Here is a 20,899-nt window from a genome sequence, read left to right as displayed (position 1 = left end):
CAGTTCAGTAAAATGTTTCCCCTACTTGGTCTGAACAAAAAGAAATGTGCCAATAATACCAATAATGTCACTTATTTTTTAGATATATGTTTTACAATGCCAGTAACAAAAGTAAAAAAATGCCACATTCCTTTACAGATGCAAATCCATCGATCCCTCTGTGATCCTAGTTGAGTTGGTTCTGCACCGTTCTTTGTCCCGGTGTGGGCTGGATGTTGCCATCTTCTTCCTGGTTCTTATGCTGACATCACCTGATCTCACAAGCATGAGATCGGGTGATGCACTTCCGGAAAATGTGTACAAAAAAGGGTCAATCTCACTGCATGCGTGAGACCGGCACTTTTCTTTTTACAGAAGAGGTAAGCCCCTTCTGCAGAAGGGAGAGGCCTTCCTCTAAAAATGTAAAAAAAAAATTGTAATTAAAACTAAACAAATTTTTTACCTTATAGAAAAGGGTTATCTTTAATATATATTCAATGTTTATGCACACATATGGTGATTGATGTTAAGGAAAATCCACCTGCTGGTTCAGGTTCTGCTCTACTTCTAGCTGCTGGTTAGTAGTTTCTTCACTATGCGGGTGAAGAAAGCTGCTCATCAGCGACTCTAGACTCAGGCTGCTGCTGATGGAGCTGGTACTGCTCCTGCCACCCCACCCCTTCACAGCACCCATGGCAGTGGAACGTGAATGCAGAGGACCCCCCCCGGTTAGACCTGCGAGAGGATGGACGATGGAGCAGGCAGCGGCCAACTGACTACATAGAATGTCTCTGTAGTAGTTCAGTTTGTCCTCCCTGTCAGCGGGTGTAAAAAAAGGCCCCCATTTTGGACCGGTAGTGAGGTGGAAACAGGGTGGAAAGCCAGAAGTAATCCTTTTGCCGAATGGTGACAATTCGGCTGTCAGTGCGCAAGCAAGTGAGCATGCAGCGGACCATTTCTGCAAGCGACTAGAAGGGACTCCCTGCTTCCATCTCCACTGCATACTGCCACAGTATGTCTGGGTCCTCTGCCTCGTCCCCCTCATCTCCCTCTTGCTCCTCTGGCTGCTCCTGCTCCTCCTTTCCTGTCACCTGAGTAAAAAAAAAACACCCATTTCGCTATACAATGCCTTTGATCCAATGTCCTCCTCCTCCAGTTCAGCCCCCACAAGGCTCATGTGGCCATGAGATCTAGGCGCCACGTCTCCAGTCCCCTGACCAGTGAGGTAAACCAGCATCTGTTCCAGGACATGAAGTAATGGAATGACGTTGTTCAACCCGTAGTCCTGACAAATAACCTGGCCTCCTCAAAGGGCCTGAGCAAACGGCCGGTGTCATGCACTTTGGCAGACACCGACAGGCTCAAGGACTGGCCCACTTTCTGTTCTACATATTTGTGCAGCGCTGGTACTGTCTTTTTTGGCAAAGAAATGACAGCTTGGGACTCTCCATCTAGGCTCCGCAAAAGGCATCGGCCCTCTGAAAGGTGTGGAGTCCACCACTTGGAAAAAGAGGGACTGCAGCACCAGCAACCATTGGATGAGTGCACTCATACTGTTGTCTCTTTTGGCAATCGCTTTGGTGATCGATTGCTGACGGAATGACTGATGAGAAGTAGGAGGAGCAGGAGCATCTGGACCCGCAGAAGATGGAAATGACATACAGTTTCCTTCGGCTGAGTTGGTGGAGGCTTGACTGCCTGAAAGCCGGAAAGTGCCACTGGGTGCGGCAGGCTGGGCCACCACATCAGAGCCACAGTTCTCCCAGGCCACTTTATGGTGACACTGCATATGTTGACGCACCCATTGGCACCCTGGCCATGTTAACCTACTCCAGCAGCTTAACAAAAAACTGGCACACCGCCGAGTAGATGATTTTCTCCCCAACACTCGGCACTGACTGACTGCTACCGCCGCTGGCTCCGTTAACCCCTTCACCACTACTTCCCGGGGAGGTAGGCTGCTGTGAAGCAAGTGGTCTACCCCGGGCACGTTTGGCTCCCGACCTCCCACTGCTGCCACCCTGCTGACTACCAGCCATGCTACCACCTTGCTGGCTAAGCTGCTGCCTCACGGGCAAGCTGCTACCCTCTTCTCCTGATGATGATGAAACCCCTTCTTCACCCGGCTCCCAAGTGTGATCGGCTTCATCATCATCGAGTAGTGTATGCATGTCACCGATGTCCTCCTCAACAGTCTCTGGGTCAGGAGCCTGACCACTCGCAACACCACCTCCCACGCTACTCTCCTCATCACTACTTGCCCGCCTAGCGGAGGAAGCGGTGGATGTCTCCTCCAGACCTTGGCTGGGCAGTAGCTGCTGACTGTCCTCTACTAGCTCGTCCTCGCTGTATAGTGGAGCTGAGCCCACAGCATACAATACTTCTGTGGCTGAGGGAACAGCAAAGCAAGCAGAAATCCTGCATGGTGCATCGCATCTAACTGCAGATGCGTGCATCGGGGTGGTGGGGACCAGGGGCGGTATTTAAAAGTAGATTACTTTGTAATCTTCCTTTAAATTTCCCACCCGGCCACGCCCCCAACGGAGAAGTGCCCCGCCATCACAGCGGGATCGTGAGATCACTGATGGAACACGGGGATAAAGTAAGGGGGTCCCCCAAAGTTACACCAAGTGGGGTTACCGCTTTTTGCATTTTTTCCCACCCCGAGTCACACTCAGGAATACCGCTAGGGGGTTTAAATCTAGTTGGAATCCTGGTCACTTCTGTCTGGGGAAATTGTTTAAAACTTCAGGTCTGTGCAATGTTTTGTTTATTAGTTTGGACACAGAATGAATTGAAAATGAACTAAAATGTAAACCATTCTTCATTCCTTTAACCTATAAAAAAATTGACTGAAATTTGTCTTTTTATGTAAAAAAATACCCATTAACCGAAACAGAAGATAAACAGATAGTTCCCTCCTTGAGTATCTAAGTCACAAAGATGCAGCATCAGTGTAATGGGAACAGAGATGAAACTGCAACCATATCCATTCCCATTATTCTGTTGCTGCATCTTTGTAATATCGGGCAATCTTTCTTCATACACTTGAAACTCCTATTGGAATATCTGGAACCTTTCTGAATTTCCTATGGCAACTTTGGAAATGCTTCTAAATAAGTTACAACACCTTAAAATCAACAGGAAATATCTACAATTTGAATTTTCCTATGTTACTTCCAGGACAAGCAATAGGAATACTAGTTCTACTCTACCTTATCCTTATCTGCACTATAGGTAGACCAACCTGCTCTAAAACCATATATTCATCTTTACACATACCATAAAGTCTCCATCATATACCAATGAGGAAGCCCAATTGGGCAGAATGCGTTACACGGTTACAGTACTGTCGCATCCTATTGTGGTTAGGTGGTTTTAACCAACCACACTTGATAGAGCATTTCTTGTATAATACATTGGTCAAACATACCTTGATGAAGTAATCAAGAAATGACCATCTAAACTTTGTATCAATGCATTTGATTATTTATTTGATTGGTATTCATTGATTTGTTCTTTGCATATATATCAATACAAAAATTGCCATCTTAAATACCTCCTTTGTGGCTCTAGGGTGCTGCTGACTGTCTCAGTTCCAGCAAAGAACAAGTTAAGAATTGTCATTATCATGTTGTTCATATCAAAGTTTGGATTGTCCTTTTCCTAGAAACAAAATAGTACGGTATTAAGTTGATTGGTGCAGAAAATTATGGTAGGGACATTAGATTGTGAGCTCCTTTTAGGGACAGTTAGTTACACGACTATGGACTTTGTACAGCTCTGCGTAATATGATGGCGCTATATAAATACTGTATAATAATTAATAATAATAATAAAAAGGAAAAATGTGTGTATATGTAAAGAAATAGAAAGTGACTCTGTTGCAAACATGTAACTTTCAATACAAGGTTTCCTTGTGAAGAAGAAAGGAAATTCTTCTGTTCTGATAAGATGTAATGAAGAGAAATCACTAAGGAAAGTCTATTAAAAAATAAACACATCTTAAAATGACAATTTTCTGTGTCCTTAACTGTTTCCGTCCACCATTCCCTCTGCCAAGATGTCCTTTATTGATGTTAGGACTTGCAGGTTCAAAAGCAACAAGAAACATGTAGAATAACTCATTAACTTATCTTGAAGTGTTAGTTTCTACAAAAACCCCAGTTGGCCATTTATTTTCCTTACATGGTTTTGGTATATGGGAAGATTTAATCATACTACAGTCAGGTTAAAAAATATATTTGAAAGAAAAGGGACTCTGTAGGGAAAAGGGACTCCGACATGAAGAAAAGGACTGTAAAGGGGGAAACAATGATAAAAACTGGGAGTCTGATGTTTTACATGGGCCTTATATGAGGAATGTAAAAGCAGGGGTCCAGATGTGAAGTAGGGGGACTGTAACGTTAAATATAATGAGGGCTCTGATGTAAAGAGTGGGGGTTCCACATTTGAGGGGTGGTTGTCACTAGTGTTGGTGTTCGAATTCGGGTTGTCCTTATATTTTACCCAAATATGCCTGTTTGAATTCGGATAGACCAGACCAAAATGAGATTCGACGTCAAAAATTCAGATAAAAAAAGTGTTAAAAAAAACAAAAATTAATGTTTGTGTTGATTTAACTATTTTTTTTTTATACTGGTTATCCTACAATGACATAATATCTCTTACTCTGTAACACACTTTTTTAGCACAGTAATATTATGATAAATTTGTTAAATTTTTCTTTTATCCACTGTGGGAAAAATGTAACAAAAGTATCATATTACTGTGCTGGAAAGTGTGTTACAGACTCGTGATGGATGATTTATATTACAACAATAACACATGGTAGGAGGACTGTGAATCTCCTCCAATATAACAATGCATCGGATACTGCAAGCGAATAAAAGGGTGTGTACAAACTTTGACATGCAAACAAGGAAAGACACAAATCTTTCTAAAGTGATTGGAAGCTGCCATCTTCAGGAGCTCCGGGGCATGCAGGGCTCCTGAGGATGACCACTTCCGATACTTTAGTAACATACTTTCCCAAAGGAGCCAGGAGCAGCATTTAAAAAGTGTTGTAAAAGAGAGAGAGCTGATGGACAGAAGCTAATTTTTCAGCTAATCACAACTCAAGAATTTGCTATAATTGGCCTGATTTATTAAAGTTCTCCAAGGCTAGACAAAATACTTTTATCAGTGAACCTGGAATTAATCTGGACTAGGACTGAAAACATTTGCTAACAAATAGCAAATAACTTTTAAGATGTCCATTCCATGTTTGCTGAATTAGTCAGGTTCACTGATTAAAGTGTATCTTCTCCAGCTTTGCAGAGCTTTAATAAAGCAGGCCCAATAGGAGAAAACATGGAAATATCCCCAGCATATAGGTAGGTTAAACTGATGATTATTTCATCCTATATGCCTATAAATATATAAGTCGAAATTGGGACTGGATACATACTGCTTGTATACATTTAAATTTAAAGGATATATCTTGTTTTTTATTGTTTAAATAAATTATGATTTTATGGAAATGACAGAATATGTGTTTTGTTGAAAAGGTGCCTCCAAAGTCTATTAAAATTTGATAGGGAAAAAATATTAGTTGGGATTTAACTAAAGGCTTGAAAGCAACTGTAGTAACTAATTTGAATAGTAGTCAGTGAGCCTGTTGCTATAATTTCCAGCAGGCAGCTGTCCCATTAGCTGGAAGTCATCAGGGACGTTCTGCCTCTGACCAATAACATCCAATCCTGAATCCACCCTCTCTATACCTTAGAATGCCCACTGTAAATGTTGCTCGATCTAACTCAAATTAGCTTATACAAGCTTTGCAATAATGCAATAATAATCATGTCTAAATTTGAGAAATTTAAATTAATTTTGTGTCTTTGTGTGTTATCTAGTTGTTGGACATGCTCCCAGAATTCATGAACTACATTCCCGGACCTCACCACAGAATAGTCAAGCATTTGAACAAATTGAAGGAATTCATCTTGGAGAGAGTGACGAAGAACCAGGAGACATTGGATCCCAACTGTCCCAGAGATTTTATTGACTGCTTTATTCTAAAGCAGCTGAAAGTATGTCAATTAACTACATCTAAATCAAAAAATGAAAGTTTGATGGGTCCCTATGTGGAATTTGGACGTGCTGCCCCATGTCCTTATCAGCACTGCACTCCCAGTCTAATGGGTCCCTGTGCTAATTCTTGACATGGAAGAGTGACAACTAGTGTTGGTGGAATATCTCACTATTCGATTCAACAGCTATTCAATTGAATAGTGAAATATTGTTCAGGTGATTGAATGCCCAATTGGAACACCATTGAAATCAATAGTGGGAGAATTTGGGTTATTTTGAGGGACTGTTAAGGGCTGCAAGAGCAATCAGATTGCTCTTGCAGCCCTTTACTAGTTGTATGTGTTGAACTCTGCAGTTCCACTATGATCCTCGGGGCACTAAAGGTAACGGCTGCAATCATTGAGAAGATGCCCGGCACTACAGGTCTCTGATTGGCTGGAAGTCTCCCTATTCAAAACCTCTAATGCTCTAATATAAGTATCTCTTACTCTGTAACACACTTTCCAGCACAGTAATATGATACTTTTGTTACATTTTTCCCACAGTGGATAAAAGAAAAATTTAACAAATTTATCATAATATTACTGTGCTAAAAAAGTGTGTTACAGAGTAAGAGATATTATGTCATTGTAGGATAACCAGTATAATTTTTTTTTTGCTCAGAGTACATGATGCTACATGATGGTTGTGTAAAAGGGAAAGAAGAAGATGCAAATATATGTTCTTATAACAGTGTGCCCAATAAAGCTCTTGCACCTAAAAAGGAAGGTCTGCATTTTAAATCTGCCCTGCCTCCCATTTTCCATACCTGCCTAAACATTATTATGAGTGATGTAAAATATTATCATCACCTTTCCTCCCAGTTTCTGACTGGGATATTTAGGTTAGAGTGACATCAACAAGATCCTAGGACATGTGAAGAAGCCCAAATCTTTTTTAATAAGATGCTTCTAGCACTGTGCTACAGTATCTCACCTTATGACTTTGTGTACCCAATACTTCCCAAGATCTTGTTGTTAGTACCCCCTTACCCCTGCACCACGCTGGAAGAAAGGTAAGTATAATATTTATTATGCTTTACAGGAGGAACAGCTGAAGAGGAATGAAGGACAGGGGGACTTGGATCAGGATAAGGAACAGTCCTTCCAAATTAGGAACAGTTGAGAGGTATAAAACTAGTTGTGTCATTTATTGACCTTATGAGAATTTGATGGTCATCTTTGGACCACAGGCTGGCTGAAGCCAGTTCTCACATTGGCCCTGATTTATTAAAGCTTTCCAAGACTGGAGAGGATACACCTTCATCAGTGAACTGGGTGATCCAGCAAACCTGAAATGGATCTGGTCGAGGGTTGAAAAAATTTGCTAACAAATATCCAAACAAGAAGAACAAGGGGAAAAGACTGTGTTTTGAATGGCTAAACTTCAAAATATATTTAGTATGAATGCTTATATGCTATATGAGTAAGGTAATACAATATTTACAATCAATATTGTATTGCCTTACTCATATGACATACTAAATGATGATTCACATGATTCATACTAAATATATTTTGAAGTCTAGCCACTCAAAACCCCAGTCTTTTCTCTTTGTCTTTTTTTATATATATATATTACCCCTGGAGTAGGCAACCAATATACTGATAAAGAAATAGGAGTTATGTACTTTCCTGTCTCTCATTTTTGCTGACCAATAGCAAATTACTTTTAAGGAATCCATTCCAGGTTTGCTGGATCACCTAGTTTCGCTGATAAAAGTGTATCCTCTCCAGCCTTGGAGAGCTTTAATAAATCAAGGCCATTTGGAGAGAGCCTATGCCAGGGATGAAATTCTATCTTGTATACTATATCACCCTGGGGTGTTCTGTTGTCCACACACAGCAAATCGAGCTTTAAAGCACGAAGCCCATCACTTCACTTCACTGTGTATGCTTAAGAAATTGACAGTTTTTTCTAAACAAGGAAAGGTTGCGCACCCTGCCTAGTCCTATACAGCTTCCCAGACCCCAGTCCATTGTAGTGTCATGCTTGCCTTACTTGTGCTTTTGGCAGTACATGGCAAGAACATTGCAACACAGTTTAGGTTTGCAAAGCTCCATATGAACAAACCACAAAACTTCTATAACAATTCCCTGATGTATTGGAAAAAAGCAAATACAACTTATCATCACAAACTCCTCACACGAACTGCCAAGCACGATGTTGGAGGATGTCAATTTGGGACTTGCTTTGCAACCAAAGGACCTGGCTAACTTCACTGAGTCAACCACAAACTCATCTGGCTACCACAGTATTCTACAGTCAAATGCAAAGCCATCGGTGCTAAAGATTGGACAAAACTAGGTCATCCACTGGGACAGTGATCCCAAATACACCAGCAAAATTTACAGTGGAATAGCTGAAAACATTCAATGTGTACAATGGCCCAATCAAAGAGTGTACATCATTCGGATTAAATACTGTGACAGGAACTTAAAAGAACAGTATGCCTGAAAATCTTAATGAACTAAAGCAAGAGTGGGTTAAAATTTCTCCACAAAGTTATGAGAGACTGACAAATCATACAAAAACTACTTTAAAAATTAGATTATTGTAGCTAAAGATGGTTCTTCAAGCTTTTGAACCATGTAGGGTACTTAGTTTTTCACACATAGCTTTTTGAGAATGAATTATGACACAACGGGATCTCATGTGTGTTGTTTTACCTTTTAGGTTAGATTTAAATAATTTTGGGCCCTGCTAGAGTCCAGATCATTTTTTATTTTGTACTTAAGCACAAATCCTTAGAAACCAGTTTCCTTGTTGGAAGCTTCCCTTGGTGGCCAATTCTTTATTTTGTAATAAAAACTGTTGCAGTCTTTTGGCCCTGAAATACCTCTATCATACATCACCTTTCATTCTAAGAATGAATGGTGCATTATGGGAGACTTCTACTCCATCCCAGCCACCGCCATTATCACAGGTGAAGAAATTACACTTGCTTTCCCTTCAACAATTTTAGCCTTAGCAGTAATGGTGGCTGGTGCTGTGAAGTTGCATCAGATATCATTCCTATTCTGTGTTTGTGCTATATTGATATTCTGATCTGACTTTTGCCTGAACCCAGAATACACTTTGCCTGTTGCCTGCCATTTTACTTGGACCCATATTATACTTTGCCTACTGATTTCCTGGACCTTGGTCTACACTTGCCTGCCTCCAGCTCTGCCCTCCTTCTAACTGCCTGTTTCCTAAACAACAATTAATGTATATACGCTAAATCATTGCTATAATAATATATTTTATTAATCTTAAATATAAAGAAATGGAAAGGAAAAAGGGGTTATATCAAAGAAGGAGGAGTGAGGGTGGTCTCTCCGTGGCCCACCCATCAGGTGTAGTGATTAGTAGAAAGATCTCACAATAATGGAGTCAAAAATGAATAGTAGCGAATAAGTTGCTAGATCATATACTGTATGAAGAACTTAAAAAATACCAGGAAAAGTAAGGTTTTTAAGGCAAATTGTTACAGTTGAATACTCTGAAGTATTGCAGTACAATAAGCTCATACAGTTTGATATGACCTTCAACTTGAGTTTTAGTTCTTCATGATATTCATGAAAGAATAATGAATACTAATCATCATTGTACAAGACAAACAATTATAGTGTCAACACAATTGTAACAACTGTAACAATTTGCCTTAAAAACCCTAATTTTCCTGGTATTTTTTCATGTTGATTAATCTTAGGGTTGGCAACTGGGCTAGAATTTAAGCCTATAACTTTCTGAACATCTGAACATTCACCAGATAGAGATACAATTGTTTGCTTTTTTATATAAAGAACGAATACTGAGCTGATACATTGTAATGTGTAACTGTTATTACCTGTTAGAATTAGAGATGTCTGGATTAAGATAGGGAGTATTAACTGTAATGTTGTGTGTAAGTAAGTAAGTAACATGGAGCATGATGTATAGACTGCATAGTGGTACAAGAAATGCAGGCTGTGCTGTCCAGAAGTTCTGCCCCATCAAGATGAAACAGGACTATAGTTTCTAGTTTTCTAGATAGGACAGCTCTTCGATGTGTTTTAAGTCTAAATTTCAGGCAAGGGTTTAACCCCACTACCCCTTTATCTGAACACTGGCATTTAATCACCTTTAATTCACAAAAAAAACAACATCATGTGACATTCCAGTCCAGAGTCTTAACTTTTCTATTTACAGTAGACGGGGTCCTTTTTTTAGTTATTCATGATGTGAACACTTTTTTATTGGATGTTCATCTATGGAGTATTCTCAGGGAGACTGCAATCAATGTTTCAGCATAGGAGCAACATGCACATATGGATCAGAGTACTCCTGAGGTGAGTATATCTTCACAAAGTAGGAAAAAAGCATGTATGGTACGCATGCCCAGTTGTTGGAGAGGGCAAAATGGGGGTCAAACATTTTGCATATGAAAATTGCAGCTTTCACTCTTTGGACTGTTGTTTTGCAGGAATTGTCTTTGGCAATGGAGACCAATGGAAGGATTTGCGCAGGTTTTCACTTACCATACTCAGAAACTTTGGGATCCTTGATTGCAATGCTTTATCCACTATAGGTTTACTAGTGGATTCTTATCAGAAGTACATCCTATACCTACTCATCTTTATAGTGGAGGTATCCTCCATATCTAGAAGGGTAAGAATTAACCAAAATTATTTGTTTTACCAAACAAATGACTATATAATATAGCATGTTACTTTTATATTTTGAATATCTACCCATTACTATGATATTTATTACTTATAGACCTTCCATTAAGAAAACCTATAAGAAACTCCTGTACAATAAGAGAAAATAATTTTGCATACAGGCTGAAGAGAAGTACGGTATATTGTTTTATTTTTTTCCGCAAAATGACAAGTGCGCACAAGTAAGGGTAATGTAAGTCTGTTACCAATTTTTTGATGACATCATATTTGTTTACTTATTGATGCTTCTAGCAGATATGCATATCCCTATAAGAAAAAAGAAAAAACATATTTCTATATAAGGAAAAAACACTATGTGGAAAACTAGTTAAGTTATTTCTGAAGTAATGAGACTGTTTGAACATAATATATATATCAGGATATTCTTCTTGACCCCTGATGTACCATATGACATTAAATACTAAGACCAATATGATATTGACTATTGAAGCCTTAGATAGTATATCCCAATGAAAGTAATTCAATTATTACTTAAGGAGGGAAATAAAACAATGATTTAAATACCAACATATTATTGTAACACATATCTATTTAATATTCAGATGTTTTCAAGAAACAGTGGTTCGAACTCCAACATATGTAGTATCACCCCTGAGGAAGCCAAAATTGGGCTAAATGCATCGGCTTAACAAAGCTGCGGCAAAAGAAATATTCATGTTATGTGTTCTATGGCCTTTAAGTAGTTGATTTGTGTCTAGCATAGGAGGTACATAACCTGTAAAACGAGGAAGTACCCCTCCAATTGTACTGCGGATTTTTACGAAAATATTTGGATAACTAACTACAAGAGATGAGGAAGTACCTTACAAATCTGTATTGTTGCCATTATGTTGGCTGTTTTATATACATGAGAATTTATTAATGGGTTTTGTTGAATACACAAAAAACTGTTGCCAAAAAACCATGTCTTTGGACCATATTCATTTTAACCTTACAATTTTCCAGGGTTGGCGAAAAAATGTACTTTTCCTGTAAGGAACTAACATGAATTCTAAACCTATTGTTCCATACTGGTCCCCATCAAAAAAAGATCTCCTAAATTCTAAATAGGCCAATAAATATAACTAAATACTCCTGTCTAGGTTGGTCTTTCAATATTTTAATGATCCTTTAGTACATATACATAATTTTGTCAAAACTTCTTATTTGTAATTCAAACTATGAGGGCAGAATAGGGCAACAAAGCTACACAGTGGCATAGTACAGTACACTCTATGCTAGGGAAAAATTGAAAAATGAAAACAAATGAAGCCATCAAAAGCACAGGTAATGTGGGGTGAGTTGGAGATTCTAATAATTCTTCCGCCACATCTGCAATCGCCGCTAAGTCACAACTGCACAAAGCTGAAGTCAATTAGTGGTTTCCTACGCCGGGGGACACGGAGGGCACGAGGGCACAAGAGGGAAGATTGTCTGCCATTATATCTTGAGCCCACATATCTCCCTAATTTTTTAATTTGGACAGGAGCTAAGACATCTCTTTGTGAATTTCGAGCTGATTCAACAAAATGATTCAACAAAATGACTATAACTTGAAGTTCACAATGGAGGTAAATGCTTTCTCAATTCCTTTTCTTGATAATTGTATTTCAATTAATGATGAAAATAAACTTACATTGAAACTTCATTGAAAAATGACAGCGAGTAAAACTATTTTATCCACTACTAGGTGAGGCAGCGATCAGGCAGGACGCAGGATGGAGGACCCGGTTTAGATTTAATCCAGTTATTTAATTTTGAAATACCAGATCATGTTGGAAAAAACCTTCATTACATCTATGATTACTACTTTTTCATCTGAACTTTAGGAATAGTCTTTGGTGGCGTTAGGAAGCAATCACATAAAAGAAGGTGAGTTACCATATGACGATATTGCTGACAGTATGAGTTGAAACTGTGAAACTAAGGTATATACAGTAATGCTAATGCAAGCATATGCTATTGTAGACAGTATATGGTAAGATAGTATAATAAATATATCAATGAGTCTGGCAATTGGTTACTCCCTTCCTCTAAGGATTGTGATCTCTTTTTGATATTTTACTATTTCTTCAATTACTTTGTTTGAACAACATGGATTTAAACGGCTAAGCAAAAAGCAGACCTATTAAATATATTATTTTGTATTTGATTTCTCAAAACTGAAATCTGGTTTGTTGCTAGGCCATATTCTTTTAAAGTGTTTTTACTGCTAAATTCTCTGCAATAATTATCTTGCCCTTGTCCGAGGGTGCTGCTGACTGTCTCGGTTCCCTCAAAGAACAAGTTCAGTTTGCTTTTTATAACGTTCTTTGTATCAATGTTCAGGTTGTCCATTTCCTAACAAAAAAAATACAAAAATATTACAATAATGAATAGCAATTCTGATTTACTCTATGTAAAAAAACAAAATTAACTGTAAATGAAAAGAAGAGTCTTCAGTTGGGAACATGCTGCAAAATTTTTGGTGTAGAACAGGATATATCTGTGTTCGTGTGAGCTTAGAGAAGTGCAAATTTGTTTTCCTGTAGATCTGGAAGTGAAAGTGCCAACTGAAGTCTGTTCCGAAAACCCACACTTCTAGAAACATCAACCTCTGGTATCTTTTACCAGGTTTAATATGTTTTGTAACCATTTTGTTTTGCAATGGTGACCTTTAGTGATGTAGGGATTGGAAGGTTCAGCCTCCTAAAGCAGTCAAAGGCATGTTGATGAACTATCATTAAAGTGTTTCTAAGAAGATTACAGCTGGCCATTTATTTTCTTTATATAGTTGTTTGGAAAAACAGGCCGATTTGACTTTCCTTTACTCATATCAAATCATTTTGATTGTTTTTTTGTAGGTACTTTTCACATGGTTCCTTGGCCTTTTGGACTAACCTGATTTTTTTGTTTTCGAATATGTGTTAAAGTTCATACTTGCAGCTGTTTCACAAGGAAACAGTCTATATAATCACAAGGACAGTTAGGATCATATGTGTCCTTGTTCATCTTTACTATATCTACAATGCATTTCTTTAGTCTGTTTAGATCCCTGACTATTCTCTGGTGAAGTCCTGGAATGTATTTCATGAATTCTGGAAGCATGTCCTGCAACTGTATATATGAAGGTACAATATGAATTTTACACTGTTTTTACATTTTACATTTCCCAAAATTGAACAAGATTAGTGTTTTTGTTGGGACCAAATAAAGTTACTTGTTAGCCGAACTATGGTTTGCTTTAACAATGAGCTCAGAGAGCCTATGGTATACAGTGGACAGCTAATGGGAATGCTCACCAAAGTATTCGGGAGCATTCGGGAGTATTTGGGAACATTAGTTATAGGCAGATTCTGAGCCTGTAGTCCAACTAAATCCAAAACCGAAGATGTCAAATTCTAAAACCAAATATATATATATATATATATATATATCAAGTGATTGGACAAAATCACATTTCAAACATTAAAGATCGGAGCAAGATGCTGTATATGGATGCTGTAATCCATGAGATCCAGAGATTCAGTGATATCCTCCAAGTTAGTACTATGTTCTTTTCTTCATGACCCCAAGAAGTTTACTACTCCTGATAAATTTAACCCCAATCATTTCCTAGGCAGCAATGATTGCTTTAGGAAGACTGAAGCTTTTATGCAATTCTCTGCAGGTACATTTACATTTTAACAAGTGCTGCTAAAAGTGGCAGAGATCAGTCTTTGAAGTCACATCACAATAAGTTTGATTTATCAAAAGGGCTTAGTCTGTTCTGTTAGCAAAGTGAATTCATTTGGCAAAGAACTTTAATGGTGTAGGTATCTTACATGTGACATTTATTTTTACTCAGGTATAAACTATATTACAGGGCCATTATGTCTGTTATTTTTGAAAAGTCACTGGGAATGGTTTCTTTAGCCAATGTTGGGAGCCATGGGCAGGATGAGGGCACTTTGAAGCCATCCTTCTGTTTGGCTTACCACAAATTGTGATGTTAGTCTTTGTTATAGTGGTGTTAGGGAGGTTGGTGGTGATGCAATTACTCATCGTCATCAAGAACAGTTTGCTAAAACAGGTGACCAATGCAGAAATAATTTTTTTTCATAAAATGTTATTTGTTTCTCTCCAGCCAACTTGGAGGTGGATCAGACAGCACCTGGATAGCATACTCTCCAAGCATTCTGTCCAAATGTCTAGTTTTTAGCCTAGTAATCTAGTTAAATAATCTGGCACTCAGGCTTCTATGGCACAACCCTGTAGATAACAACCTGTGTAACACTTAAAACAATCCTACCCCATTACTTCCTCTTGTTCATCCTTCTCTACCTCTTCATGTAGCCCATAACCCTCTGCATCCTGTTGTGCTAGGTGTTCCCCATAAAAGTATCACTTCCCATTAACACATCCATGGTCATGAGGTAAACAATGGGTGTCTTTCTCCTGTTTCCCATCCTACAACAATTTCATTTTTTTCTCTCTCCTTCATAGGCTTCGACAAGTGAGCTTTTGCTGTCCTGGGCCAAGAAAATCCAAACTTCCTGCCTATGGTACATCAGATAGTAAGTAACCATTTTTTTTTTTGTACAAGTGGGCCAGCATATGTTTTTTCAAATTCAAATGGGTGGCATTTTAGAAATCATTTTTAAAATGGGAGGCAATTCGGTCTCTGCAAGGCCACAAGGGCATTTTTTCAGTGTAGAATCTGTTACAGGGGGTGCAGACCTTTCTGGCCAAAGCCAAGACATGTCACAACCCAAGGTTGCTCTTCAGAAATATGTTCACCAGTAAATGCAGCACAAGCACAAAGTAATGAACATGAGTGAATTTGCCCAGGCACAGTTCAGGTTCAGTTGTCAGTGATCACATTGCTGAATTAGAGGTAGGAGGAGGAGAGCTGGTGTGCAGTTTGTTTATTTCTTAGCCAGACTGATTAGATGGAGGATTGCATGGAGGTGTTCAGCCATTCCATGACACATGCCATCCTGAGAAGTCAAACAGCTTTGCAATGTTGCTGTCAGTGGAGGGTGGTACTCCTGTAAAGAAAAAAAATCTCCTGAAAAATCTACAAAATGGTGAAGGAACAATCCAATTTGTATTTTTAGTACCAGAAGATAAAAGAAGAATATATGTACACAGAAGAACTGGGGCAAGAAACATTGGGGGGTGAAATAGCAATAAAAGGATGGAAGGGGAGAGTGGAAGTTCACAACAGGGCTATGCAAACTAACAGCTGCCAGACATCATGAAACATATTTATATATATATACTTATATTTGTCCACTAAGATGGCCGTGAGTTTCCTGTACATTTTTATGCATCAATGGAATAAATTTGGCTGCGTTCCCACTTTTTCCAAGAACTGTTCTCCCCAAGCACTTTAACAGAAACATCCCAAAGCAACTCCCTCCAAGTATTTTACTAAAAGAACGTTCCCTCAAAAACTTTCCCCTAAAAACTTTGCAGCACATACTCTCCTCAGAATAGCCTTGATTATTTTCCTGCTTTTTCTAATGTGTTATGGTGAGCCACCTATAGTATGTTTACAATTAAATCTGGTCTGTAGGGTAAAAAAAAAAAAAAAAAAAAAAAAAAAGAGGTTTGAGGCTCTTAATTTAGTGCAAAAAATTTAAATATGTATTAATACGTTCTGGATCTATACATAGTTATACATATAATTTAAATTCAATATATTGTATCCTATTCCTTGTTTCACGTCACAAGGTTTGGATATTTCTCCTACACAATTATCTCTCTGACATCTTACAGTAATATATAAATACATAAAGTGGGACCTGTTATGGTCACAAATTACCCGACACGTTTTGCAAATAATGGCTTTCTCGGGGGTTAGTTGTTGCTTTTAGACTGTATGATTTCTATGTTATATAAAAGAAAATGAAACAACATAAATATTTTTACTAAATGAGAGTTATACGTTCAAGACGTATTGATACATATTTAATAACAATAGTAATCAGAAGGGTATTAATAGCATTAGTGATAATATTAATTGACCATATTGAATCAATGCCTTATAAATACATTCAAAACATTCAGCAATATCTACTGGCTTTATTGTAACATCATTTACAAAGTTTGTATTAAGACTACTCTATCATTTTTGTGTCATATTTGTGTAGTTTCATATCTAATAGAACTTTTTAATAGTATAATGTCTTGGATTTATTTACCAAGATGTAAAATCACCTAGACTTAATGAAGCTGAATAAAAATGAAGGGCTTCTACTTACATTTAGGAGAATAACCAAGTGTATACAGAGATTAGACGTGTATTTCAGGCCGCAGGTGGTCTGCTAGAGGGATTATTTGAGTTATATTAGATGAGTTGATCATAGTACTTAAATAGATATTTTTATGGTACTAGTTTGGTACCTAACTGTTTAAGAAGCAGGTCTATGTATTAAATAGGTGGTGTTGAACATAACATCTATGAAGTTACTTCCTCAGGAATGATGTATAATAAATTTCAGTACCTTATGTAGCTCCCAGGGGAAGTAGGGTTTTAGTTATCTGTAGTAGAGTAGTAATATTAAGTTAGAAATATTGCTTTATTGTCCATTTTTGGTACAGTACAATAGAGGAAGGGTTAGGGAGTATATCTGCACAGAGCAGTACACTTACCTGAGTATGAAAGAAAGTCAGGACGGTAGCATAAGGCCTGGATTCTCTGAGAACATTTCGCACATTTAGATGTGGACAATGTACGCAATACAAATGGATAAAAGAAGCACTAATGATAACATTACCTAACAGAACTAACCATTGACCACATCAACAAATCAGCTGTAATACAACTGGAGTAATCTTTATTATTCTCTGTACATGTGGAGCGTTTTATGTTGGGGAGACCAAACGGCCATTCAAAAAATGCATATATGAACATATTTATTCTATTACTATTGGTAAAATGATTACACCAGTCTGTCATCACGTAGCAACTAAACATCAATACGACAGCAAAGTATTATCCTTTTTTGGTTTAGAACACATACTTGAAAACACGAAAGGAGGAGATACAGACAATAATCTCCTTATAAGGGAAACTAAATGGATTATCAATTTGCAAGCCACTAAAAAACCAGGCTTATATGACTTTGTAAGCTATAAATCCTTTTTATAAAATACCAAGATTACTATATCTTACCCCATAATGATCTATATGCAAGAGTTCAGTGTAACGCACTAATAAAAGTACATATAGACTAGTAAAACTCATGTTTCATCACAACATTCTAAAACATGTCCCATACCTAGTACATCAAACAATACAACTCCCTAATAGGCACTGAAACTAATTATGAGTACAATACTTTATATACAACTGCAAACACCACCCTGTATATATTCTGATCTAGCATATGCTCTACCTGATTTGAGCAGCCTCATATCTTTTGTGACCCAGTTTTCAATAATATACTCTTGGTAATTTAATAACAATTTTCTGTAACATGATGTTGTGCACTTTAATTTATAATATATGCTATGCATCTGTTACTGCAATGTTGTAATGTGTTTCTAGAAGAATATTTTCATATCTGATGGGCAACAGACTAACACCTATTATCTAGAGCAGAAGTCATTAAACTTTTTCGGCCAATAGGCCATCTCAGGGGTGGGCAGGAGCACACTAGGCCAGACTCTCTCTCTCGAGTCCTGCCCTAATTGCTCAGCCCCCCACCAGGAAGGCCACCTGAAGGAATTTCCTCCCCTATCGCTCCACGGGTTGCTGGCCAGCAATAGGCCGGATTGGCCAGGGGTTGATTGGCCGGAACAAACTACCGGCTAGGCCATATCTGGCCTAAAGGTCGGAGTCTGCCGACCTCTGATCTAGAGCTTCTAATCTTAGAAGCCCTACTTGGTCATTTTTTCACTTGTAGTCCCCCTGTGTATACTCAGGGACTTACAAGGGACCCAGCAACACCATGTGGTGGTGCTACGGCTATAGCAGGGACAGACTTTAAAGCCTCTGCTCAGCGGACTATTATTCCCACGTGATCTCCGGGGTTTTATTACAAAAAAAGCTGTTATGAGTCCAATACAAGGAAATACAATATATAATTATATTATAAATATATTTTATATGCTACTGTACAGTTATATTACACGTATTTTTTACGTGTAATATAACTGTTTTTTACAAGTATTTTTTATTTTTTTAACAGATTTCTGTGTTTTGTTATTTAAAGTTTATTAATAAATTTGTTAAATGTATTAAATATCGGTAAGTTATGCCTAAGAATTATAGCCTACAGTGAAAAATAAATTTCCATGCAAAAAATTGTACCGCTTTTTGCATGGAAATTTGGACGGAATTAGATTGCTAGGGAGGTTATTACATAGACCTGCTTCTTAAACAGGTAGGTACCAAAGTAGTACCATAAAAATATCTATTTAAGTATTATGATCAACTCATCTAATATACCTCAAACAATCCCTCTAGCAGAGCACCTGCGGCCTAAAAAACCTGTCTCATCTCTGTATAAACTTCGTTATTCTCCTAAATGTAAGTAGAAGCCCTTCATTTTTATACAGCTTGATTAAGTCTAGGTGATTTTAAAAAATCAGATATGAAACTACACAAATATGACACAAATAATCTTTATACAAACTTTGTTAACAATGTTACAATGAAGCCAGTAGATATAGCTGAATGTTTTGAATTTATTTGTAAGGCATTGATTCAATATGGGCAATTATTATTATCACTAATGCTATCAATACACTTCTGATTACTATTTTTATTAAATATGTATTAACATGTCCTGAACTTATATGTCTCATTTAGTAGAAATGTTTGTTGTTTCATTTTTGCTTATATCACATAGAGACCATACAGTCTAAAAGCAACAACTAAGCCCTGAGGAAGCCATAATTGATTATTGCGATCCTACTTTAAAGGTCCCACTTTATGTATATATTTAATACTTTGTGATGTCAGAGAATTATTTGTCTAGGAGAAGTATCAAAACCTTGTGACAGATAACAAGGTTTAGGATACAATATATTGAATTTAAATTATATGTATGACTATGTATTGATCAAGAATGTACTAATACATAATTACATTTTTTTGTACTAATTTACAGCCCCATACCTCTTTCTTTTTCTCTACCCCACGAACCACACCTAAATGCCTTTTTTTTTAATGCCTGTGGCAGAACTGTCATTTGGTCCCACGCCTTCATGGATTCTAATACACTATCTAACCCATTAGAATTAAACAGTAACAGTCATAAGCATAGTAGTTTGTTTGGGTCCCTAATAATTTCAGTCCAAAACATTTATCAGTGGTACTTTTGCTAGAAAATCATGACTGGTCTAACTAATGGCAAATAAAAGGGGGAATTACATGAACTTACAAAGATACGTGAACAATAAAGTTGGCTGCTTGATAACGCAACAAGATAACTAAAGAAAACACAGCTTTTGTTTTTCAATAAACTATAAATTAAGTGAAGAAAAAGAAAAAACAATCATGCTAAGTTTTTTTCCTGCATATTATGGTAAAAATTTAGTAATGTTAAACAAAAGGTACCTAAAAGAAAGTGCACATGAAAGCACTTTAGATAGATGCTGAATCTCCTCTTTAGAGCTTAATGGGATCATGATAAAAAAAAGAAAGGCAGAGCCAGATTTCTGTCTCTGGGTTCATACATACAAATCCTTGAATTTTAGAACATGGTGGGATTGTATCCAACCCAGCATTAATCATGAGAAATCAGCATGACAAAGCAACTGCTGTTACCTTTTGACTCATAAGCTGTGTACAGACGTGTTGCAATAATTGGAAGTAAATAAAGTTGAACTAAACTCATTTTACACTCACCTGTCTCTATCATTGCCATCTTCTTTCTCCTTCCCTTCCTTTTTTCCTTTTTTTTCAGCCACCCTTATTGGCTGGGCCAGGATGAAGTAACTCCCATGCAGGTACACAGAAGTTCATCTAGTCCCAACAGCCACAGCTGGGATATACCAGGCATGCACAGTTCAACAATTTTGACTGATGAAGAGCAATTAGGAAAATAAGTTGTATTCCTGAATGTTGTATTGCTAAGGAGCCATCACCTGGCCCCTTCTGCAAAAAAAAGCCCTCCCTGGTTGCAAACTTTATATATATATATATATAT

General features: G+C 37.6%; 1 long non-coding RNA gene across 1 annotated transcript; it reads left to right on the top strand.

Annotated features, from left to right (window-relative positions):
* The first annotated feature begins 14,185 nt into the window (after window positions 1-14,185).
* LOC140344770 (uncharacterized) lies at window positions 14,186-20,876 on the top strand. The gene is made up of 3 exons (XR_011923666.1): window positions 14,186-14,296; window positions 15,240-15,310; window positions 20,657-20,876. It is a non-coding gene; the product is annotated as an uncharacterized lncRNA (long non-coding RNA).
* Window positions 20,877-20,899: the final 23 nt, after the last annotated feature.

This window comes from Pyxicephalus adspersus, unplaced genomic scaffold, assembly GCF_032062135.1.
Source record: "Pyxicephalus adspersus unplaced genomic scaffold, UCB_Pads_2.0 Sca2, whole genome shotgun sequence".
Taxonomy (NCBI): domain Eukaryota; kingdom Metazoa; phylum Chordata; class Amphibia; order Anura; family Pyxicephalidae; genus Pyxicephalus; species Pyxicephalus adspersus.
Note: the sequence above shows the minus strand (reverse complement) of the source record. Positions and strands in the feature narration are given on the sequence as shown.